The sequence below is a fragment of the Phoxinus phoxinus genome, assembly GCF_949152265.1.
Source record: "Phoxinus phoxinus genome assembly, chromosome: 17".
In the NCBI taxonomy this organism is placed as follows: domain Eukaryota; kingdom Metazoa; phylum Chordata; class Actinopteri; order Cypriniformes; family Leuciscidae; genus Phoxinus; species Phoxinus phoxinus.
Window position 1 is genome coordinate 10,901,971 of NC_136892.1, and position 26,391 is coordinate 10,928,361.

General features: G+C 38.6%; 1 protein-coding gene across 2 annotated transcripts in view; it reads left to right on the forward strand.

Annotated features, from left to right (window-relative positions):
- The window catches only part of sgcd (sarcoglycan, delta (dystrophin-associated glycoprotein)), a 207,205-nt gene that overhangs the window by 15,747 nt on the left and 165,067 nt on the right, over window positions 1-26,391 (forward strand). The window contains exon 1 of one of the 2 annotated variants that reach the window (XM_079585264.1): window positions 15,300-15,719. The exons of the other annotated variant lie outside the window; for it this stretch is intronic. The gene's annotated coding sequence lies outside the window, so the exon portion shown is untranslated. Of the gene's footprint in view, window positions 1-15,299; window positions 15,720-26,391 lie in introns of those variants that run through there. 2 annotated transcript variants of the gene reach the window in all.

A 26,391-nucleotide genomic window follows, 5' to 3' on the forward strand; every position in this document is an offset into this window, starting at 1 on the left:
CAGAACCAAATACCCCCGCTATGTCTCCCCATATACTTCTAGGTTTACGATATTTACTACTCAGAGGATTTTTAGAGGTATAATACTTAATTTCTTTTTCCAACCAACTCCTTATTTGTGTAAAATTACCACAATAAGACTGATCAAAAACAGTAAGAAGGGATTGCAAATTATAATTAATGCGTTGTCGCACCATATGGGCTTCATTTATCAAGGTTTTTGTTTCTTTTGCCAACAAAATACCATGAGCTGGTGCAATAGTTGTATTTGGGCATGTTGTAGCTTTGTTTGTCTTTTCCGCAGACAGATAAAAACACCTTCCAATTTCCCCAGTTTCTAGCTCAGTCTCACAATATTCATTCTCATCTTCTGAATGCCATACTCGTGCATAATTTCCCTTGAATCTTGTTGTTCTTGAGGAAGTATCCCACAGAAACCCTTCACATGGTACCACTATGGGATAAATACACCCTTGGGCCAATGAGTCCCATATTGTAAGCATGTGAGTACGATTCATAACGAAATTAATTTCCACATTAGTAGACGTTATGAGGTCTAACCCCACAACTTCGCATTGTTCTTTTGAACAAATATCTCGTCTTTGAGCACTACCAATATACCCCCCGTCTTTTACCGGCCAAATTACTCTGCTTTTGTAACATTGATGGTAAAAGTTACATCCTCCAAAGATGTCCTTACGATATTTAGCAAGGTCTTTATCATTATGTGGCACCCAATCCCATAATCCCCATCTGGAAATAAAGGGTAGAGTAAAATGTTGACCAGATTTCAGAGTTGCATTCCGAGTGATTCCTTGAACTCGAGGAGTCCATAAAGCTTGGCTTTCTTGATAAATGCCAAGTAAAATTAAAAATAAGCATACCATTGTCGTTGGGTATCGAGAATAACTTGCAACCATCTCTAATCAATGTCAATGGAATTGATTCCTGAAATGGAAGCAGAGAAATAATTAACATCACTTCTTTATTCCCAGTCTTTAAAACTAATGGATGAACATTGTTCAATTTCAGGCCATAAGCTATCATTATCATTTTGTTCATTCACTAGGCAAGGTTTAACTTGTGACCAATGATACCATCTATCTGTCCCTACACCCTTTCCTTTAAGGCAAACACTTGTATCAGTAGTTAAGAGTATCTCATATGGTCCCTCCCATCGAGGCTCTAAACCTTTCCTAAAAATTCGTTTGATCATAACAAAACTGCCTAACTCGGGAATGTGTGGAATATCAGTAGTGGTGTGTTTTTCATCCCATTGCTGTTGAGCTTCTCGCACTTTCTTATTATTGTCTTTAGTAGCTTTATCCAGCATTGCGAGATAGCGTCGTAACTTTTCTTGGAACAAAGTAGAGTCCCCTCCTGTTCCCACAGGTGGCGGAGCATCATGAGGTAGAACCATTGCTCTTCCGGTCATTAGTTCAAAAGGGGTTAGTCCTGTAACTCTGTTTGGAGTTGCTCTCAAGTTCCACAGAATAGCAGGTAATAACTTATGCCACCCTTGGCCAGTTTGCAGAATGGCTTTGGTAAGAGCGGTTTTCAACGATCGGTTCATTCTCTCGACCAGCCCCGAACTCTCCGGCCTGTAGGGGATGTGGAATTTCTGTTTAATCCCCATCAACTTCATTGCTTCCTTCATCAATTTCCCAGTGAAATGAGTTCCATTGTCAGAATCAAGTTCATATGGAAGACCCCAGCGAGGAAAAACTTCTTCCACCATTACTCGTGCTGTCGCTTCAGCAGTGCAAGTTTTTGTCGGGAATGCTTCCACCCACCTGGTAAATCTGTCCATGATTACAAGAATGTATTGATACCCTCCACTGGGTGATAAAGGTCCTGTGAAATCAATTTGGAGATGCGTCCATGGACCTGTTGGTCTGGGTGCATGTGACATTCGCACCTTTACAGATTTTCCCACATTTGCCTTCAGGCAGATCAAGCATCTCCTACAGTAATCATCAATGTCTCTCATCATTCGTGGCCACCACCAAGTCTCACTGATTTGAGCTTTCATTGCTTTTGCTCCAGCATGTACTTTACCATGATACAGCTGCATTAGTTCTCTTCTTGTTCCGATAGGCATCACCACTTGTCCTGTTGGAATTCTCCAGATACCTTGATCATCCTCTTTTGCTCCTGTTTTTATCCATTGTTCTTTTTCTTCATCTGTCTCCAGTTGATATGACAGAAGATGGAGCTCAGGATTATCTTTACTGTTTTCTTTTACCAAGGTAACAGGAGTAAGAGGAAGTAGAGCTGCTTCTCTAGCTGCTGCATCTGCTACCGTGTTCCCTTGACTTTCTTTGGACTTGTCAGATTGGTGTGATTTTACTTTGATCACGGCTGCTTCTCTGGGTAAGTGGCATGCTGCAATTAAGCGACGAATTATGGAAGCATGTTGTATTTCGCTCCCACTGCTAGTGATAAGTCCACGTCTTTTCCACAGGGCAAGGTAGTCATGGACCACGCCAAAAGCATAACGACTATCTGTATAGATGTTGACTCGATCTCCTTCCGATAGTTCAAAAGCTTCCGTAAGTGCTATAAGCTCAGCTACTTGTGCTGACAATTTCCCAGAAAGAGCTCCTTTCTTTACAACAGTTCCATCAACTTTTACTACAGCCCATCCAGTATGTCGTTTTCCATCGACATAGTAACTGGATCCATCGACCCATAACTCTTTGTCTGGGTTTTCAAGAGGGATTGGATTAACTGGACCAAGACTATCTTCTTCTACCTGTTTTTCACACTCATGTGGTATTCCCTCATGTGGTTCCAGCATCAAGGCCAATTTCTCTTGAGATCTTTCGTCAATAGGTATAGACCAGAAAGCCGACAGTACATCTAGTACCGTAAATATTTTAGCATTACCTGGAATATCATTCAAAATGGTGGCAGGATTGGCCACAATAGGATGCGGTTTTGGTGTTACACTGTTAAGTCTTGTGTAATCAATAGTTAGTCGCCATGAGTTATCGGATTTCCTGACAGGCCAGACAGGACTATTAGTGGTAGATGAAGTTTGTCTGATGATTCCTTCAGCTTCCAAGTCTGCCACTATCTCCTCCACGGCTTGTCTTGCTTCAGGTCGGATGGGGTATTGTTTATGAGGGGCATGTATCGGTCCTTCAATAACAATGGGATCAATGTTGGCTTTGCCACAATCCAATTTGTGTTTAGCCCAGACATCCGGATATACACTGCACAGAAGACCCCACACAACGTCTTTTCCCCAGTCTCTGATAATTGGTTTTGCTGTACCAACAGACCTTAGGTTACATGTGCGATCTTCGTGTGGTATTATCCCAGCTGTTGTAGCGATCTGACGACTGTCTGTGAATATGATCATGTTTAACAATGGAAGAATGTCCATGCCAATAAGGCTTTCTTGTGAATTTGGCCCCACCCAGAAAGATGTCCATAAGACTTCATCTTCATGTATTTGCAGAGGAACTTGAATACTTTTGTGAAATTTTGTGATACCTCCTCCAACTCCTTCAACTTCCATTGTTTCATCTGTTGTAGGTAAGTTCAAATCTGTTATTGAAATTGCTGCTCCTGTGTCAACCAAAATGTCACATGGGTGGCCCCCTATTAATGCATTGATGAAAAGGCGATTGTCTCTTTTCTTACCAAAACAGGGGGCCGCTGATTCCTATTGCGGACGCATAATCCCCTCAATGAGCTGACGGACTTGTGCTTCAGTCCACGTCTTCCCTTGAGAGGTTTCATCATGGTTTTTTACACTGGCCTGTTTAAATGATTGACCTTGACCTTCTGCTCCACCTCCTTTAGCCCAGCAATCTCTTCTGACGTGTCCAGGCTTTCCACAATGGAGGCAAACAATCATCTTTTTCCTTGTATCCATGTTGTATTGAGCTGTTGCCACTCCTCTTCGATATGGCTTGTTTCCTTCTTCTTTGTTTGATCTCATAGCCATTTCTAAGCGGCCAGCCCATTGCATAATTTGATCAAATGTCTCACCTGGATTGACTCCAAGTGATAAGGCTTGTTGGTATTTTGCGCTAAGTCCATCCACAAGTGTGTCAGTGAACTGTACATCATCTCTGTCAGGTTGTTTCTTGGCACAGAGAGCCCATCTCTCATAAGAATTCCACTTACGTAGAGCATATTCATCTGGAGATTCATCATCCTTTTGCTTAATCAATGTCACTAATGTGAAAGGAATTTTACCGCTGCCCAAGATTTCTTGGATTTCTTTTCGGAACTCATCTAATGCTTGCCAAAGACCCAGTGGTCGTCCCTGGCCATCAACCCACAAGTCTATCCATTGGGCTGTTGTGATCGATGCTGGCAAGCGTTCCCATCTGTCTCTTGGGATTTTTGCCTTTACAATGGTGTGTATGTCTTTTAATGTCATTTGATGAGCTTCGACTAATGAGTCTAATTCTCGCCAAAACTCTGTGTTTGGATCTTGTCTCTTCAGAGGAGGCAGGGCTGTGAGAATGGCTTGACGTTCTCCTGGTGTGAATGGTCTCTCTTCTGTCATCAGTTCAGATCCTTCCCTTTTAACAGCAGGTGAAGAAAATTTAGGTCCAATTTTGTCAACAGTGATCATGTCGTCATCTCTCGTCTCCTCACCCCAGTCCGATCCATAATTACGAGCTGGTGTACCTCGCAACATGTCTCTGTTTGGCTGAACTGATTTAGATCTCATTATTATTGGAGCGGCTTGTGCAGATGCAATATACATTTTGTCAACTGGACCTCCATTTGATCTCGAAGCTTGAGGCTGTATCAGAGGTTTAGATGAATCTATATATTGTTCAGGCAAAACTGGATAAATTGGGTTGTAAGGGGGCGGCGTTACAGTTGTTGCAGATTTCACTGGTGCTTGAGAATATTTCTTTTCAGCTTCAGTTATTATATTTGTCCAATCTGGATCAAATGAATCATTACTGGTTGTATTTTCTCCATCTGAACATTTAATGGACATAATTTTGTTCAATTTGTTATATGCTTCAATTTGAGGTTTCATGGCTTCGACAAGTGGAGTTGGGCACCCATCAATACCGCAACAAATTCCACCTTGTTTTAAAATCCAATGTGCGGCAAGGATTGGAAACACTTTTGACTTGATGGAGTCTTTCTGGGACTCAAACCAGCTTAACTGCACATCTATAGATGCGTTAATGTCCAATCCTTTCTTCAAAAACTTAGCTTGCTTTTTATTTTTCCTTTCCAGGTACCAAGCAGATATTGTTCTGCTATTATAGGCACTTGCCATTGCAGAGTATTTGTCACTCTGTGTCACTCTGTGTCTTGTATGCTCAAAACAGCAGGGCTATTTTTGTGTGCGTGGGTGTGTGTGTATGTGTGTGTGTGTATGTATGTATGTGTGTGTGTGTGTGTGTGTGTGTGAATTCCAGGGGAGGCCCTCTGCTGCTCTCCCTCTGCTTTTCTCCCTCTGCTTTTCTCCCTTTCCACCTGGCGTCTTTTACTCAAGAACAAAAAAAGGGAAAAAGGAAACAAAAAACAGAAACAAAAAGGTTAACTCTAATAATTTATGTTTTCTTTGTTTGCTTGTCTCAGATCAATTGATTGATTTGTTTTTCCTACATATAATTTTATTTTATTTTTAAAAGTTGCTCTCAGATCAGTCAACCTCCTCAAACACTGAACAGCTTCATTGTCAAAAATTAGAATGCATGCGATTCTAGCTCCTTTTACATTGATTCCCTTCTTCTAAGGGTTCAATCCTCTGCGTATTTAAACGTTTTAGGGTTTCTTTGTATCTCTATATACTGCACTGAGCTAACCCGGAGCACAGACCCGCCACTTTAAACCGCTATAAATCACCGCTTGTCACACTATCCTCGTCCCCTTCTGAAACGATTCTTCGGTGTGTTGAAATATGTAGAGAAAAATCTGCCCTCGGTTTTTACAGTCTCATCATATTCAACCACCTCCCAGTCATAACAAGCTAATTGCTAAATCGCCTTACAGCTAATTCTACAAATTTGACAAATGGCCTTTTTCTAACAAAGGTCCATTTTCTAAAGTCTTTTCAAAAATTAAAAAGACTTCCCCAGCTTCATTCAATATTTCAGAGGTTTACTGACCAGAGCAACTCAAATAAGTCACATCAAATTCAAATTATTTAATTATTTTCCTTTTTTCTGACACATATATATTCATTGGCAACACAACTGGTACTTTGAATCACACAGTTCTTTTAAGCAGTTTCAGTCAATGTCTAATCACCAGGCAGACTTATAATTATTTAGAATAAAATAAAGTCTTACCTGAAATGATGAGACAAATGCCCGATCAGCATCCTGTTCGTGACGCCAAAATGTAGATTCAGAATTATTTCTCTTTTCCCCGGTATTGATTCACGGGACGAGACACCAGTTATCTTGCCAAGAAAAATCTTTTATTCTTATATGTCAGGAGAGAAACTTTGAGAAGATGTTGTATTCACGCCAGGTCTATGCGTTTCCGTGTTTCTCTGAAGTGGTACAGTGAAATTCAGCTTATATACATCACAGACAGACTTACAGCTTCCATTTAAGGTAACAAACATGTTGCTTTGAGCTTCTTAAAATTGGAACGTAGCCTATATGTCATCTTCAACATGTCACACTCCACTCCCATATTAAGAACTATCCTTGTTGTTTACATTGGTGATATGCTTGCATCAGTGGAAACTGTTGTACACTGTTACACACCCTCAGCAAAATATAGCTTCCCTCTGTCTGACATGTGATCCTCACATCATGCTATCTATAGTCTCTTCATGCATTCAAACACATGCATTTAAACTCCATAAGATAATACAACTGATCATGAATACCAATAAAGAATAATAATACAGATACACACTATTAATACTGAAATTATATTAAAAGATGAAATTTTAGATCTTCACTAACGCATACCTAAACCCAACCATACCCGAATCGTCACACATGGACGTTAAAGGGTACCCTTTTCGTCGTATGTTGCCGTATGGTCAAGACCCGTCAGTATGTGACGTTTTGGGGTGAGACTGTGTTAACAGAATATATAGTTGGTTTTTATTTTTATAATATAATTTCTGATTGGATGAGCTATGCTGAAATCCTAAAAATATTGAAGTAAATACATCAAATACGTAAATACGTTTGTGAATGGGGATCGTTCTGACAGTACGCAGAAAATTCAAAGGAAAAAATTCTCAGTTTTAAGCCTATCATTGCCATGTAAATGTACTTTAAAGGAACACTCCACTTTTTTTGGAAATAGGCTCATTTTCCAACTCCCCTAGAGTTAAACAGTTGAGTTTTACCGTTTTCAAATCCATTCAGCCGATCTCCCGGTCTGGCGGAAGCACTTTTAGCATAGCTTAGCATAGATCATTGAATATGATTAGACCGTTAGCATCTCTCTAAAAAAATTACCAAAGAGTTTCGATATTTTTCCTATTTAAAACTTGACTTTTCTGTAGTTACATCGTGTATAAGACCGACAGAAAATGAAAAGTTGCGATTTTCTAGGCCAATATGACTAGGAACTATACTCTCATTCCTGCCTAATAATCAAGGAACTGCTGCCATACCAGCAGGCGCAATGATATTACAAACTTGGTGCCGGTCACGTTGGAAGTTACCTAGCTGGGGACTAATTTCAGGCGCTGTGTAATATCATTGGCCTGCTGGTACGGCAGAAAAGTTCCGAAACTCTTTGATCATTTTTTTTAGAGAGATGCTAACGGTCTAATCAGATTCAATGATCTATGCTAAGCTATGCTAAAAGTGCTACCGCCAGAACAGGAGATCGGCTGAATGGATTCGAAAATGGTAAAACTCAACTGTTTAACTCTAGGGGAGTTGGAAAATGAGCCTATTTCCAAAAAAAGTGGAGTGTTCCTTTAAGTGGCATACCTTAGTCCTCCATAATATTTAAGAACACTTCATACCCGTGGTGAAAGCACTGTAACACTGCCTCTCATGTCTTAATGGGGAATTGGAGCATTCTTGCATCATCTTTATGCCACTTTAAGTCCTTAAAATATGTCTTGCAGCACATTATGACTAAGAGAGAGTCTTCGACAGTGAATTTATTGTCTAATTTAACAGTTTAAGCATTCATATGTATCCCCAGCACTTCAAATCAAGCCTATTAAGAGCCTTCATTTCACAACTTTTGAAAACTGACCTCATAATTCTATAATAAGCAGAAACCTACTGGGGAGAAAAAAAATGAACAAAAGGAGCATACAAGTTCAGTATCAAATAATTATTTAGTTTGAAGGTACAGTCTATCTGGCTCTTACCAGTCACTCAATATCCATTCCAAATCAGATGTGCTTTCTTCTGTGTACTCAACAGCCTGAGGGAAAGTGGCATCGAGTTTCATCATTTCATCATACATAGTTTGTATCAATAAATAAAACTCCCACACCTGGACTTGGAAGTTTGGTGAGGAAATTGAGGCAGTGGCCACACCTGCCTCAAACTCAAACTCTGTAATAAATGAAGGTTCTTTGTCTCAGTTAGATTTCAGGAGATGCAACAAGGTTGAGGTGATTTATTGTTCTGTGCTTTAGTGGCAAGGCCTGAGGGTGGGCTGGAGCCAAGAATTACGGGTGAAATTTAATTGAGTTGGATGAGACGTTAAGGTAGCTCACTCTACAGGCCTGACGTATTGCCTCCTTGCTTAGAATCCTCAATTAAAACAGAACATCTGCACCTTGCATCCCACAGCAGAGAGCTTCTTGTGGCTTCTTATTGAGAGCTTCTTGAGTGAATCACAACATGTAAATAGGAAAATGTTGGCGTTATTTTGTCACTTATTGGGAGCAGTATGCTAGCTGGAGCCGTTTACCTCCAGTCTTTGTGCTAAACTAGGCTAGCGGTGGGTGCGTCAGACAGTTACGGCACGCACGGAGATGAAAAGGGTGTCTAACTCTGGGGGATACGGTGAATACGCTAAAGTCCCAAAAAGTCGGAATGTTCCTTTAACACTAGAACTCCCAAGACGGTCATTTTGACCGTTTTTAAATTTTACAGTGTAATAACTTTGTTAGAATAAAATCAATTTGTCTGTAGGACTCTGACTTTTCCTAAATATGTGTATATTTTATTCTGACACTGCAATTTTATTAAAATCACAAAACACAAAACAGTTCTGACTATTTCTACCTAGAATGGCCATAGCGGTCATTTTGACCGCACGCATGTATTGATACATAAATCCGCTACATTTCCCGCCTATTGGTACCCGTTGCATAGCTTAACTTATTTACAAACAGGGCTGTAGGCTAACGGTATGAAGCTTCGACGTTTCCTAACATTTTTGCATGTCTTTTCACGTGGTGAGTGCGGTGGGGGAAAATAAATTGACGCAACACTTTCCTCACATAGAGAGGCAGCACCTATCGGGGCAATCTTTCTTTTGTGCTTGTTTTAAGGGCGATAGCGTCATAACATGATGACAGGAATTAAAAGCTTCATTGGAAAATTTAAAAAGAAGGTTCCAATGTAGATATGACATGACGAAAATGACGTTCAGTGCGGCCATATGAACGTCAAAGTAACGGTCAAAATGGCCGCTATGGTCGTTCTAGTAGTTTTGGAATTCCGGTAGTTCTAGTGTTAAGGGATACAATTATTGACTATAGGGGGGCTTCAACAAGATATGTTGTTGTAGTTGCATCCGTTGGCTGTTCCATAGACTGAGTGAGAAGTTTTTTTCTAAAGAGAACTTCAACAGTAATGTCCTGTTTTAGTAAGTACCTCAGAGCCAGTCACCTGTCTGTGTCTGCTGTGAAGAGAACCACATGACCCCATCAGCAGGGCAACCCACCGGAGTGTGTGTGTGTGTGTGTGTGTGTGTGTGTGTGTGTGTGTGTGTGTAAGAGAGAGAGAAAGAGTGACATGTACTTACCTCTTAGAGACAGATTGATTCACGGGTCTTGCTTTGGAGTTTCTTTTGGTGCCAGGGTCAGATTTGGCTGCTAGGCAACAGCGATACCCCTGCCCCACAGAAGTTGACTTGAGAAAACACCAACAGCCCACCACAGATTGCCCTGATTATGTCAACATGTACATTTTTATAGTGATTTAAAAGTCATGCCGTTATTATGCATCACAATACTAATCATCACCATCAAACACATTGAGGATATGATAAAATATAACATAAAATACATACCGTTAAGAGCCATTGGATAACATAAATACATACAGTGGCAAAACAAGCATGTAAATATTACATAAATTATAGAAGAAATATTGATTTGATGGAGCGATAATGGAGTATTACTGTTTAAAGCACATACATATTCACACATTATAGAATGTTATAGCTATTCTGTCCTGTAAGCTCAGCCTGTTCTCACGTAAATGCGTCTCTATAGCACGCAGTGTGTTTATCGTGCAATTTATATGCGAAAATTAGTTTTTACGTGCATATGATACGCAGTTTTCGCGTGCACTTCATTGCATGTAATACACACGCACCCCACACCATTAATTCTACCCAAACGTATAATACACACACACCCCACACCACTACTAAACCTATCCTAACCAACCCATGCGTATCCTATGCATGTAAAAACAAATTTTTGCGTATAAATTACACGATAAACACACTGCGTGCTATAGAGACGCATTTAGTGTGATCGGGTTGGTAAGCTCAATGTATCATGCAAAGGAAAGGGATTCATTCAAACTACAGTAAAGTCTCACATAGCCAGATCTATATAGTCTATTATCTCAAATATACTTTATAATCAACCTGTCATAACCGTGTAATTTTAATAACCTCATCAGTGACATGATGATGGTGAATTGCACAGCTGGTACAAATATATCCACATCACTATCAGATGCTTTCTTAACCTCTGTTTTCTCACTGTCATTTTTGTTTATTTTGTCATTGAGAGGAATTTGTTAACAGTATATCATTGCAAATGTTTCTCCTATGAGTACATTGGTGTCTTGCATCACATTCAGCGAGCACGAGCAATAGATTGCTGGCAGCAGTTCACTTTACAGCCACCGGTGTCACTAATACAAATAGCCCCTTTAATAGAAAAATGTTATTTCAATTGTAATACTTTTAACCTAATATTACTGTATTACTAGCCTGGGTTTCCCCATACTGCCTTTGCGCAGCGCGATTTTATTCACGCTGAAAGGCAGTCTGGATACCATGGACCAGATTTTCGCCTCATCTAGGGAACCAATCACAGAACGGGGAGGGAGCAGCAAGACGATGACGACATGTCTGTGGAGTGTCCATATATACCTTCGACCCTCATGTTTATCTTGCACAAACGGCAATAGTCGCTGAACGTCATTGTTTACACAAAAATATCTTACCCATCGTCTTCTTCCTTGTCTAATTTCTGTCGCTCTACATACGTCATCTGGTATAATGGAAACGATTGGCTATGAGCTACGTACAGGCGCATTTGATAGACATTCTTAGCACCCAATAAACGGCGCCGGGCATTCATAAGCCACGCCTCAAATACGAGAAAATGTACATGTGGTTCCCAGACCCAAGTTTCAACGAGAATTGGGTCTGGCGTTAGCCAGGCTACTGTATTACAGTATTTTTGATCAAATAAATACAGCCTTGGTGAGCATAAGAGACTTATCTTACCAACCCAAAACTTCGGAAAGGTATTGTATACAAGTAATATGTCCAAGCAAGCGTATGTCACTAATTCAACAAATGTCACATTAAAACTAGCAACTAGCAGCTATTTCTGAGAGGTTACGAACGATTCAGTGACCCAACTTTGTTTTGTTACTTAATGAATGAGCATCTTTGATCGAATCGGTTGAATGAGTAATTCAATAACTCACTAATAAAGACTTGTTTAAATCATGAATTAATAAGCAGGTTTGAATAAATTGGTTGAATGAATTATTAATTGACTCACTCATTAAGACTCATAACGATGCAAAAAAGAATCACTGAAAAAAACCCACCACTACTGATCTAGTCTCACATAGACAGACCTTCAGACTGATGGCAGAAACTCCCAAAGTGTTTCTCATTTTGTGTGCCATATGCATCAGACGTTCAGCCAACAGTTCTTGGGCATGACGTCTGAGACTGAGATTACTACTGATCTAACACTATGACACAAACAGAGTCTGCATTGAAAGTCTCAGTGCTGTTGGTCTTATAATAGAACTCTTGGAATGCTAATCGACCTATCAGATTTGAAGTCCATAACTAACTGTTGCCTTAATTTATAAATAGTACACTGTCTGCTTGAAATGTCACTGGGTTGACTTTTTGGTCTATCCTCCAAGGAAATAATGCTGATATTGGTTTAGTAATCTCTTATTAATCACTTAGAGACAAATCTAGCGGTTTGAAGAGCTGACATTTGAATTGAGAATATCAGAAACACGGTTCTCTCTTACAGTAATTTGAACTGACCAGCATCAATAGAGAAGTCTTTACTTTGTACAAGGCAGTGATCTATAATTACTGTTTAAGCAAGAACAATCAATTTCTTTGGATATGGTACAGAGAGAAAGTGACTTGATCCTGTTTAAACAACAAAATGGAACAAGTCTGTCCATGTTGAAAACTATGTAGGTCGGTTATACTACTAGGCGTGGTCAAGTGGTCAAAGATCTCGGCTGGTAAAAGTAGGGTTGTAATCCATATACCATAAATTAGATCTGTTCCTGAGCAATACGCTTCACATAAAGATGTTTCAAGGGGACTGTTTCTATAAATGTGCCCTGTGAGCCACTCTGAATAAAAGCATCTGCTACATATCCCCAATGCAAAGGAATTATTGAATTATTCAGAATTCTGGTTCTTATATAAAGTCTGCAGATATACTCTCCAAATCAAACACTTTCTGTTCCAAAGCCTGAGTTTTAAAGCCTGACTGTGCATTGATGATGTCAAATGAGAGAGATGTTTGTAGAATTGTTAAGTCTTATGCAATTGATAAAACCTGCATGGAATCATGACATCAAATATTCTGTTTAGTTGGACAAATTACTTTTAAATTGGCTTCTTGACTCTTACATAGTCGTTATTGACTGAATTTCAGAGATAAATCTATCAGATCATGTAAACACTACTAATTATGATCATTTACATACAGTAATTGGTACATAATGTCACCTCACAGACTTTGAGATCTAAAATAATTCAATCTTTGTTTAGAAACAGAATGAAACCGGGCATTGAAGTGTCAAACCCGAAGCAGATAGTTCTAACCTTCATCCTTCCTACCTTGTATTTGTGTTTGAATACTAATCGATGAGTCAGTGTTGATCTTCTGTAAATGAACATCGATCGATGTGTTGATGGAAAGTTGATATAAGTGAACGTCTATAGAGCTGAGAAAGTCTGCTTATCTCCATTGCCAGATTGCTTTACAAAATGGTCTAGAAACTTCATGTGCCGATCAGTGCCTGTGAGCCTTTGAACAACACTTGATTCGTTTCATGGCAGTAGAATTCTGTCTTCATACGAATAATTTAGACCTCCCCAGTTGTCTGCAAAGCAATTCACTTTTAACATGCTTTGTGAAATGCCCGGGTTCACTCTGTTCCCTTTTAGTAATTCCAAAAATATTCGAAATGTAGAGCCGGTTCTTGTATTCTGTTATATTTTTGTTGTTGTATCATGTGTTATTGTTTTTTTGCGTGTTTTTTGTGCATTTTTTAGATAGTGTCATGTTCTTAGTAGTTCCAAAAAAGAAAAATGTCTTAGCTTTAGGAAAGAAGAATTGTCTACTTTCCTGCTCAATGTCATGCAGAGTTTAGCTCCAACCTGCCCCAAGATACCTGCCTTGTACTTTCGAGAAATCCCAAAGACATTGATTAACTGGTTGAGGTGTATTTAATTAGGGTTGGAGCTGAACTTTGCAGGACAGTAGCCCAGGATTGGATACCGCTTACGTAGAACAAGGGCCTGTCCCAATACCCATACCTGCGGTCTTGGCCAATTGAGATTATGTGCACTCTTCAGAAAATAAATCGCACGACTATCCCAGGTCAGAAAAATTCTCAAAAGCTTAGTGCCCTTTATGCAGACTAAATCTACACTACAGTATCTCTAATAAAGTTTCGGGTAAAATTAATAAATGAATCTAACCTTAATTTAAGGTTAAGTGTATTATATCATTCATCATGTTCAGAAACTCACATGCCCGAAATCATGAGAATTCAAAGAAAACTTTCCATGTGTAAATCAAATTAGGCATTACATATAAATTCATAGTAAATCATAGTGTTGTACATTTTAATGGTGCAGAAATGAGTATGTGTGTCTTGTAAAATGTTTGTAACTTAGAAGTGTCACAATCACTAAACATAGGGACTACTAAACACACATTTAGAAGTGTATTTTAAAGCGCAAAGTATTGAAAATCAAAATGTGTAAATAAATCTCTGTAACAACCAAAAAACACAAAAGACAAGTGGTCAAGTGCACTTGAAATCATATGATCCATTACTAGTCGACACCGGTCAGTTATCCCCCTGCTAGTGGATAACAACACTACACCAACTACACCATCTGATTCTTAAAAACATCTTTCTCCATTGATGGACCAACATTTAAATTACAAGCATTTCATTATATATTAGTAAAAATGTAACCAACTTAAAAGTATGCAATGCACTTTTGTATTAGTTGTTTCCCTGTCTTGCACGTCACATCACAGATCAAGATAGTTGCTAGTGAAGAGTTTGAAACTGGGTACATTCTTGTTGTCTATCAGCCAATCAACATAATGTCCTCCAGAGTAATTTGCTGCATTGAATTTACAGCTCATGTGATTGGCTCAATTTTTCCTATGGTACCAAGATGACAGCACTCTTCCATGCGGTCCTGGGTCAGCCGAGCAGCTGCCATTGAGTTAAATGGTAGTGCTAGCGGATATCTCCTTGACATGTCGACTAGTGGCAGAACTAATTGACTAGTCGACTAGGTTATGAGCCCCTGATGCATTTCTATCCCTCCTTTCTTTGAACCTCTGTGCTACTTTATCCCTTCCTCTGCTTCTTAACCTATTCATGCTGCGTTCTCTCTCTCTATCTGTCTTTCTCTCTCTCCCTCCTTTGGATTTCGAATCATGATCCCCTCTGCTGCAAAGAAAACTCCACCTACTCAGAGCTGCTAATGTAGTCACTGACAGTGCAAGCGCCCTCTCTCTCTCTCTCTCTCTCTCTCTCTCTCTCTCTCTCTCTCTCTCTCTCTCTCTCTCTCTCTCTCACTCTCTCTCTCTCTCTCTCTCTCTCTCTCTCTCAAACACTCACGCTCCCTCCACTCCGGTCCCACATAAATAAAAAGCGTCAGAAGGATGTGGGAGAAGAGAGATGTTGCTGCCAGTGGAAAAAGAACAATGTTGAGGCAACTCTCCCCTGTTTATCTTCAGCGCATGCTTCCAGTCTGGGGATTACAGGCACGTTCCCTCTGGATTTCTTGCCCACTGAAGGATGCTCTGTTCTGACGGCGCTCCTGCCGTACACACAGCGAGGACTACTGGACTTTTCTCACTGTTTCCACCTACCCGCCAGAGAGCCACTGATCTTGCCAGTCAGAGGAGCCCATGGAGTCCATCCCCATGGTAGATGGTCCACTCCACATTTGTGCTTGGCAATAGACAAAGAGGCAAAGAGATTAGAAACATTGGCAGCCGATCAACTCCATGGTTTTCTGACTTTATCAAGGCTGTGATTTTTGGCATCTGATAAAGAGGTAGGACTTCAAAATATATATTTGTCCCTCCTGATTTAGTGTTTTCCGGGCTTTTGACTGCACTTTTTGTACTTTCATTGCTCATGATGGTTCAGTAAATTTGCAATGTGGTATTTTGGGATTTTTTTTTTTCTCTGATGCACTTGAACATGACATTTTATGTATTAGATTTAAAATTAAAGTTTGAATATAATTTGTTATGATACCATCCACCTCTCATTATTCTGTAGCTGTTGTAGAAACTAAGATGACTCCAAAATGAAGGTCCTAACCGCCAAGATGAGCTTTATTGGGTTAGAAGAGACTTAAAGATGTGCAAGAACCCTAATTCGAGCATATATATGTGTTGCTTTAAACTCGCCGGGCAGATCCACATGGTGACTTCTTGCAATATTATGGACGCAGGTGATGTGTGATGCCTGCTGAGGTTGCTCATTACTCTGAGCCAAGAGACTGAGGCTACACATCGGCTGAAACCAGTGTTGTTGCTCTGCCAAAACATCTCAGTCACACTCACAAATGCCAAACACGCCGTGGCGTATTTCCCATCCACAATGGCAGGCTGTATATCTGGTTTCTGAAACAGAAAGATGTGTTGTATGGCAGAATCTTTGTCCTCAGGGAGTTGTTGCTGCATCTCGATGATTTGGTTTAGCCAGAAGGCACTTTTCTGCCACTTTGGTGTCCACGATGTTTTGGTGTTGTGCCATTCAGCCTATATCCACTCTCTCCTACCCACACATCTCTTCAAGCACCTTATCAAGTATTACATTTCCTTTTTTCTCCCACTTAAAAAGGTGCTTCTGGATGCCATAAGGTCATTCTGGCGATGTGTAGGCATCTTAAATGTGTACTTAGAGCCAAATGTGCCGTTGTTGTCTGCAGAGGCAAGATGTAGAAGGAGTCAGTTGTGCTGGAGATCTAATGAGTACTTGAGGGCAGGTTGACAGACTGTCTGGCCAGGGGATGGAAATATCCCTCTATAGATTTGAACAGAATTAATTGTCAGAGAAAAGGAAATTAGCTGCTTTTCTCGCCTGTTTGTGACTGCACGGATCTAAAGCCCAGCAATGGCAATTAAAAACGATTGAATATGAAGTATAAATATGACAAAACCATCATGTGTTTGCAACATTTGTACGTAGAATGTATAGTTGGAGAAGAAGATGACAGAATATAATTGTAAAATGCTCTTTAACTTTTCTTGGCATTACACCTTTCGTCATTTAAACTGCTTGTGTTACCAAATATAAGTGAGCAGGGATCATTTTAACACTTTTTTTTGGCTTATTTGTTTTTACATCAGACATCTTTGACATATTAGCAGTCATTTCTTGAGTCAAATAAATGCATAACTTAATCAAGTCGGATTCAATAAAACTAGAAGCACACAAATGTCAGTATTACATTCAACAGCGGTATGCGATTAAAATAAGAATAAATGAAAAAGTTCTGTAATGTGAATAGCACTTGACATAACTTGAGATTTTGAAGGACAGACTTTGATAGTGACTTAAGACTAAATAGAAACACATAGCATACGAGACAAACAAGGATTGATGGGAAATACATATTAAAATATGCCCATATAGATAATTAGACCTGAAAGTAACAGTTATTAATTGGAAAATAACATGAAATACGACAGTATTGAAAACCACATTCATCTGCACTTTAATATAAAAAGTTATGGCAAATGCATTCTGGGATGCCCTCTGACCATTCTTCATCTGTATTTTCACAGCTGATAAATTCATGCTGAAAGGAACATTGTAATATTTCTAACAAGTCAGGCCCAAAACATAATTTTTAACTTTTAGAGAGAGAACTAGTAATGATTTGATAAAAGGATAGTTCACCCAAAACTTAACGTTCTGTCATCTTTATGATGTTGTTGCAAGCTATGACTTTATTTCTTCTGTGGAACACAAATGAAGAAATGTTATACATATTTAATCATTAAAAGAAAAACCCTGCGGCATTTTATTTCTCAAAAATATTTTCTGTTACGTTTATTAAATGTTACAATTATCCCTGTTGTCCCCCAAGGCTCAGCTATACATTTCAGTCCCTGCTGCTTTCTTTAACTCGTGTGAAATGAGTTCCTGCTGAAATCCCTTATATTAGCCTAAGAGCTCTGTGCCACACAGCTCATCTGTGCAAGGGCTTCTATAGCGATTATTAATTCTGTTTGGGTGGGAGGCATGTATATCAACAGCAGACTCCACAGAGACAGGAAGCGGGAGGATTATTTTTGCACTCTAATTAGTCTACTACAAGCTCCAACTTAATTGGTGGCCCCTAGTTTGCATTTGATGTGTTGAGAAATGAAAAAAAGGCCTAAAAGGAGGGTGAGATGAAATGAATATGTAAAAAACGAAACAATCCGTCAACATTCTTTTTGAAGTGGTTCGGGGAAAGACCAGGCAGGATGTGAAGCCAGTAAAAGCTGGGTCTGTGCACTCAAATCAAGCAGGAATACTGTTTGAATAAATATGTAATCTGAGCCTACAGGACCATGATGCATTAAAAATGAGGACATATTTGGGATGCTCAGAAATGTGTACTGAATTTGGTTGCTGATGTCATTTGCGCTTCGATCCAGCTGAACGCACATGCGGACACACATATGTGTAGGTAGGCTACGTGTTTGTGTGTGTGTTATTGTTTGATTTTTTTTACTTGCAAGCACGGACTGTGTCTTGTACTCTATGTTGTGTCATGCTGATGCACTACACAAACTTGGGTTTCTTTTCAAATATTTATCAGCCTCCATCTCTCATTCAGTAAAAAACAGTGGTACAGTCCCTGGCCACCTATACAGGTGAAAGTGCGTGTGTGTGTGTGTGTGTGTGTGTGTGTGTGTGTGTGTGTGTGTGTGTGTGTGTGTGTGTGTGTGTGTGCGTGCCTGTGTGTACAGTGTGTACAGTGTGTGTGTGTGATTTTTGATGATCTGTTAAATAACTATATATTTTTTTATATTATTATCATCAGTGAGATAAACTATTGATGTGAAAAACATGCAATGATAATTACCCAATAATCATCCAATAAAAATACCTAAACATACTTAAAAAAGGCACATTTACATCTTTACAAGACACATGTATACATTTACTATATACTGGACATGTACTGAAAAAAAGACAAAAATTAAAGATCTCTATTAGTCTTTTTTACATCAATCTAACTAAATTTAGTAAGGTTTACACTTCAAACAAGGAAAACATATATGTATTTGCTAATTGTGTAAGAAAAATAAAGAAATATTATTTTTAAACAAGTATTTAGTTAAGAAATATAATAAAATATGTATAAATAAAATAAATAATATATCTTTTTTTTTTTTTTTTTGCAGTGTAAGGGGCAAATAACAAAACAACAATTACTATTGCTCCTGATCAATTTATATTGGTTACATATGTTGTATCGGTTCTAAAATATACAACCTTGAATTCATAGTGTCTTTGTATTTGGCCAATTAAAATATGATATCTGGCCAATAAAACCCGACAGTGAAGAATGACTTGCACTTATTACCTGTCAAATATTATAGGGATTGAAAGGCCAGTGGAGTGTCCTGTTCTTTACATCCCTTCTCACCCAAACCTCAAATTGATACGTTACCCTTCACATGAGGTCTTATGTTTGCCTTGGGATTTATTCAGGAGAACAACTTTTGACACATCAGTCCCCCAAAGCGGAGAGGAATGTGAATCCATTTTGACAGTCAAAACTGCCACATTTGTCTATTAAAATGCCTCTACTTCCTGTGAAAAGAAGTCCTCCCGCTCTCCCGTTTGGTTATTTAAATCCGTTATCTCGCACAAAGCTGTCCAGCTGCTCCACATGGGAGACTGAAACCCCTGTCAACCTCCCCGTCTGTGTCACAGAGTTGCTTGTTCCTTTCGGAAAGGCGTCACATGAAGAATCGCGACGAGCAGCGGAGACCGTGTGGGTGCAAACGCCTTCATTATTTGATTGCCATCTCATGTGTAAGGCCTGCTGAATTCTCAGCCATAATAAATGCGGCACGTGGGCCTCCGGCACGGCATTAAGTGCACAATAACTCCGCGTATCGTTTTGATGCAGACCTGCACAGCTGCGCGACTGAAATCGGGAGCTCCGGGACTCAGCTTAAGGGCGATCCTCCGTGACTGACACATAATGTAGAATGAGGGTCACCTTATTATACAGCCGACATCTGCTAGCCTCCAACTACAGGATTTGTTGGGGGAAAATGGTGCAAATGAGACAGGGGAGTTTGTAGGGGTCTCAACACCTCAATTAAGGTTTGAACCACCCCACGGGAAGTCAAAACAAAAGCTTGGAGAATCGTAAGGATGTTAAACTAACAAAATAGGTATAAGTACATCATACAAAAAATGTTAACTGTATTAATGGGGGCTAAAATACAGTTAGGGTTGCAGATTGAGCCCTGATAATTAACTCTAGAACACTGTACAAAATGTGGCGTTGATTAGTTATAACAACTTAAAATTTGTTGAGATAACTTAAATATCCAACTTAACTAAACTAAAGTTAACTAAACTTAATATTTTAAGTCAAGCATGAACACATACTTTTTAAAGTTGAAACAATGTTTGATTTTAGGTTGTGATAAATAATCGCAGCAATTTTTTTTTAGAGTGAAGATCCTTTTAACCCCTTATCAAAGCGCCCCCCTTTTTTTAATAGACATGAAAATGCACATTCCGAACTTAAATGGTTGTAATTCAAGAATACTTTGGAATATAGATGTAAGATTGGTCTTGTTTTTAAGAAGACATTTGGCAGATTTTTGTAGAAGTGAAATAAATTAAGACAGTTAAACAGAAAAAAAGTTATAGAAGTTTGAGTCTATGAAAATGTACAGGAACTCTCCACCAACCTGAAGTAGGCAAGCCACCTTTTTCCGACTGAGAACCATGACCTCGGATTTGGAGGTGCTGATTCTCATCCCAGCCGCTTCACACTCGGCTGCAAACCGTCCCAGTGCATGCTGAAGGTCCTGGTCTGATGGGGCCAACACAACAACATCATCTGCAAAGAGCAGAGACGAAATCGTGTTGTTCCCAAACCAGACACCCTCCGGCCCCTGGCTGCGCCTAGAAATTCTGTCCATAAAAATTATGAACAGAACCGGCGACAAAGGGCAGCCCTGCCGGAGTCCAACATGCACCGGGAAGAAGTCTGATTTACTGCCGGCAATGCGAACCAAGCTCCTGCTTCGATCGTACAGGGACCGGACAGCCCTTAGCAAAGGGCTGTTCTCCACCTCCATTGTCGAATATTATTCATATTTTATATAAAATATATATTTTCAAAACCTGGTGGACTCTAAAACTGCAAAAAAAAAATCAAAGGCAAAAATCTGAACAAGTTGTGTTTCAAATTTTAGGTTGATATCTCAAAAAATAAGCTTTCAGTGAGATTGTGTTTGGGTGCAGTACCAAACTTTTTCACTAGTTGAAATTACTGCCCATATAAGGGCGCCTCCATTTCCATATGTTGTTTGAGTGATCTGAACCATTATTTTTACAATTTGCATACAATTTATGAAGTAGACATCCTATTCAGAAGTAGTATTGGAAGTTTGGCAGATTTTGAAATTAATTCAACCTCTAAGAAACATAAAAAGAGCACGTATGTGCATTATACTGTAGCTTGCTGCCACGAATGGTGAATCACAAATGGTGAATCTATAATTTTTTTCTTTATATTTAAAGCATTTTTCAGACATTTTTTTTCTAAAACAATTGAATGGATGCTTTTGAACTCTTGGCATGAAAACAAACTGAGGTTTCTACCATCCTTTCATGATTTTTCATGTTCATCACTATTTCAAAATAAAGGTCTGAAAATATTCTTGTTGCAAATTTATATATTACGACTCCTCTGTAATGTATTTTAAAAATCAAAACTAGAGATTGTAAGCTAAGGTTTAGTATAGGATATTACTGTTTTAAATAATGGCCAATGCCAATATAAGGGGTTAAAAGGCTGTTGATCCCCCCTGTTAGTATTTTCTACATTTCAAAATATAAATAATTGATATTATTTATAATGTTTCAGTTGCACACACACACAGCACTTGGTTATAATGAGCTGATGGGAGCCCTTTGTAAGTACACAAATAATCAGGGGTTTATGCACATTTTCAAGTATGTTAATGTAGGCAGATGGATTATGGATAATATTGTCTGCGTGAGTGATGGTCATATTTACCTGCTGTATGGTCGGCTGCATTGACTAATGAGCTTCTGGAGTTAGATTTATTTAACCCTTTGTTCTGCAGGACTGAATGGTTGAAGAGATTTAACATCCAAACAATGGATTACACTTGCTAAACTGCTGCTGCTGTGTTTTGCTTCATGAACGCAATTTTGTCATCAGCAGTGTATGTGCAAAATCTGAATCTAAATTTAAACTATTAATCTAGCACCAATCCTTTTATTAAGTCAAATAAGTAGCATTTTTTATTTATAACCAATACTGTTGAATGCTTGATTCTGGTTGGTTGATGAACGTTGCAATTATATTTAATAAACGCAGTCACGTCTTGATCGCATTACAGTTATTTTACAGTAAGTCAAAGCTCCTTACAGCCTACAACAGCTAATGAACCAAAACCGATAAAGACGCTGACCAAGCAAATAAATATGGCGAACCCAATCTCCATGGTTTCGCTCAAAATTAGGTTTTATCTATGGAAAGCACACTCTCTTTCTCCGGTTCTCTCTCCCATACAAATGCAATTCAAAATCTTTTGAAAACACTGGATTCAGCACGTCGATAATGTAACCAGTCTGACAAAACAGTTACAATCTCTGCAGGAGTTTTAAAATATATTGTAATGTTATACAGTCAAATAGAATATTTTTTTACTGAACATTAGATAAATAGCTTTAAACATGCCAGTGTCCTCATGCCATGATCCATGATGGGTATTGGTTACACTACAGTATTTTGTATGTGTTTAAATTGGATTGCAAAACCATTTTGAAATAAAAATATATATATTTGCTCAAATACTTTGACTAGGTGGAACTTGATAGTCTGATTTAATGAAATGTGATTGCATGAAAAGCTTCAGAATCAATAGTCTTGGCTGTCAAATAAATAGCCACATCTCTATATATGCTTGCACGACTTTGATCTCCACACAGTTTGTCTATATAATTTGGGAATGTCTGAAACATATTGGAGTGACTGCTGTCTTGTGCACTTACATAGACCCATATCAATGTTCATCTGCACCTTCAGCCTCAGGTGTCCTGTCTAACTGCTAAAGCCTGTCAGATTTGTTGCTGAGAGGTTTTTTATTTTTTTCAACCAGAGAAAATGCGTACTAGCCAAATCTATAAATAACAAATCTGAAATACAGAGTGGTAGCAACATTGATTGCAAAAGTCTTCCTTACTGCAGCTGGGCTGAGTAAGGAAGCTGCCAATTTTTCCACATTACAATGGCACTCAATCAGACGTCTTCCTGGGGTTGACGCAGCTTTACTTTAAAGAACACAGAACAGATGCAAATGGCCTTTTCCCCTGGGACAAAATATCGGTATGTTTGAAGAAGATTTAAAATGCAGTTAATAATCCACTTTACTTCTGCAACCTGATGTTTTATCCATCTGAAAATGTCTGGATTGTGAAAAGTGGGCGTTGCCAAAATACAATATATTTTCAATGTATATAGTATATATATATGTACACAAACACACACAAACACTATATATATATAGCCTATGTACACACTATATAAATATATTGAAAATATATTGTATTTGAAGAACTAATTAATCATACACAAAAGGCCAAAACTGTGTTTAAAATGTCACCGCCTATTTACGTTTAAATACATGTTTTTAGACATTTTGTGGATTATCTTTTTTCAAGTGAAATTTAACTACAGTGTATTTTCTTAAAAAGTGCATAGCGCAATATTCTGAGTTTTTGCAGAACTATGCCACCTCTGGCGGCAAGCGAAACTGCAGCCAGAGATGTGCACGCACTAGACAAAAGTTTTCTTTTTTTTTATCTTACGTGGAGTTTGCGTTGGTGTTTGAAATGAACTACAAGCAGGTCTCTTACAATCCATCTTCTACGGAGAATGCCGGCGAATACACAAACCTGCCAGACACAGCTATGTGAGCGTGCCATGAACGCGCATGACGTCACGCCCAGTCTAAAATTCCGGCCCGAATCCCTCTTATTTATTTTACTTTACAGGATTATAGAGACAATCTCAGTGATCAGAGAAGGGCTCATTCAGCCCATCAGGCAATTGTTTAAGCATGTATGGGTTAGAAAACGGGTATTTTTTAACATGAAAAGTTGCTTAATGCACCTTTAAATAAATTATTTTCTAAAAATCTTTGTTTGTGTTCATCTGAAGAAAGAAAGTATATAATCAAATTGATCAAATTAAACTTTTATGATTTTTTTTACATTTAACTTTTTTAAATTTTTATATGTAGCCTATATATATATATATATATATATATATATATATATATATATATATAAAAATGTACACTCTAAAAAATGCCCGGTTGTTTTAACCCAAGTTTGGGTCAAATATGGACAAACCCAGCCGTTGGGTTACATTTTTAAATTGCATTTTAAATCCAATGTTTGGGTTTGTCCATGTTTGACCCAAAATTGGGTTAAAACAACCCAGCATTTTTTAGAGTGTATGTATGTATGTATGTATGTGTGTATGTATATATATATATATATATATATATATATATATATATATATATATATATATGTTATATTATCAAGCTTGTATGTTTATGTTCAGTTATTTCATTTTAATGGCAATGAAAATTACCTATTAATTGTCATTAAAGTGAAATTACTGAAGTTAAATATACGAGCTTGGTAAAAAATGCTCATTTTAGAAGAAAATTTCAGATGGCACTTAGAGGCTTTTGCAACTGAAGTCTTCATATATATATACAGTACAGGCTACATACCATGTACTACATTTCCCACTGACAAATCAGTCTTCCCATGAAAAAGCCAACCGTTACCGTTACCGCTGGGAATGCTTTAACTTCACACATGAGCGAATGACATTTCTGCACAAACCCGGAACATCAATGGGCTGACACGTATTCCTATGCGTTCTCGTCCCTAGATATTACAACACTCACTTTACGATGTCCTGCCCTATCACACAAACACATCTAGCCAAAATCCCGCCGTCTCCCCCCCAGGGTCTTCTCAGCCTAATGGAATGTAGTCTTCTCACACAGCAGCGCACTCACAGAGCAATTACGCCGACAGATTCATTTAAGGCCGGCCGCAAGCTCTGGCAGTGGACGTGAGGCCAGCTCTGACAGCGAACAGACAGCCCATTCACCCTTCATCAGCCTCGCCGGCTTTCTCACTGTACAATATCCCCCACAGGAAATGATCATTTCAGTCAGAAATAACAATAAGGACTGTATCAGATACTGGATGGACGTCACTGCATTGTCCTCGGCTGAAGAAATATGTTTGGCAGCTAGCACAAGGCGCTTTTTAGCCAATTTGAGGCTGTTTGGAGCCAGCTGGCAGGTTGAGTGTTGAGCTTTCAGTAGCTCTTTCGTTTGTCTTGCTCCTTCTTTTTTGTCGAGCCACAGATTCTGAACAAACAGATCCTCTGGGCCATAGCACAATGCTTCCCCAATGACACAACACGAAAGGTGGGAGAGAGCGGGAATTCAGGTTGAAAACTGCCCACCTTGAGTATCTTAAAAGAGACAGCCAAACTCCCCAGTGAATGGTGCTTTTTAAAGTCACTGGATTCTGATGGGCTGTCAGTGTTTTTACCATTTATCATCTGGAAAAGAAATGATCTGAAAGTGATTCCAACAATATTGGGTAACACTTATTTGGTTACACTTTATTTTAAGGTGTCATTGTTACAGTGTAATTATATATTTAAGTACTGAGGAATATTAAGCAACTACTTGTACTTACTATACAGTTAAGGTATAGGATTAGGAATTGGTTGAGGGTTGGATGTAATTATGCACAATTTACTGTTATTACTATGGTACGTACATGTAACATATGTAACAAGGACACTAAAATAAAGTGTTACCCTTTGTTTTAGTGTCCTTGTTACAGTACATGTAGATACTATAGTAAAAACGGTAGCATTTTAGGTTACACTTTATTTCGATAGTCCACTTTAGACATTTTACTAACTATAAGTAACTTTGCAACTACATGTAAACTAACTCTCATTTGAGTATTAGTAGGCTGTAGTTGCAAAGTTATTTTTAGTTAGTAGAATGTCTAAAGTGGACTATCGAAATAAAGTGTTACCGCACTTTATTTTACAGCCCTTTTTCCAATGTACATACTATGCACTTGTTATAGTAACTGCAATAACTGGATAATAGCAATACTAACCCTGAACCTACCCCTAAACCTAACCTTAACCCATGTACTTTAGTAGGTAAGTACACTGTAAGTACACTTACTGTAAAATAAAATGCAACCGTAATAACTATAAATTATGCAAACTTACCAACCCTAGTAAGTACTATAGTAAGTACTATTACTCAGAACTTAAATGTTTATTCACAGTGTAACATAGACACCTTAAAATAAATTGTAACCCTAATATTGTTCCTCTGAGCTTTATTGTTAGGTATGTCCCTATGTTC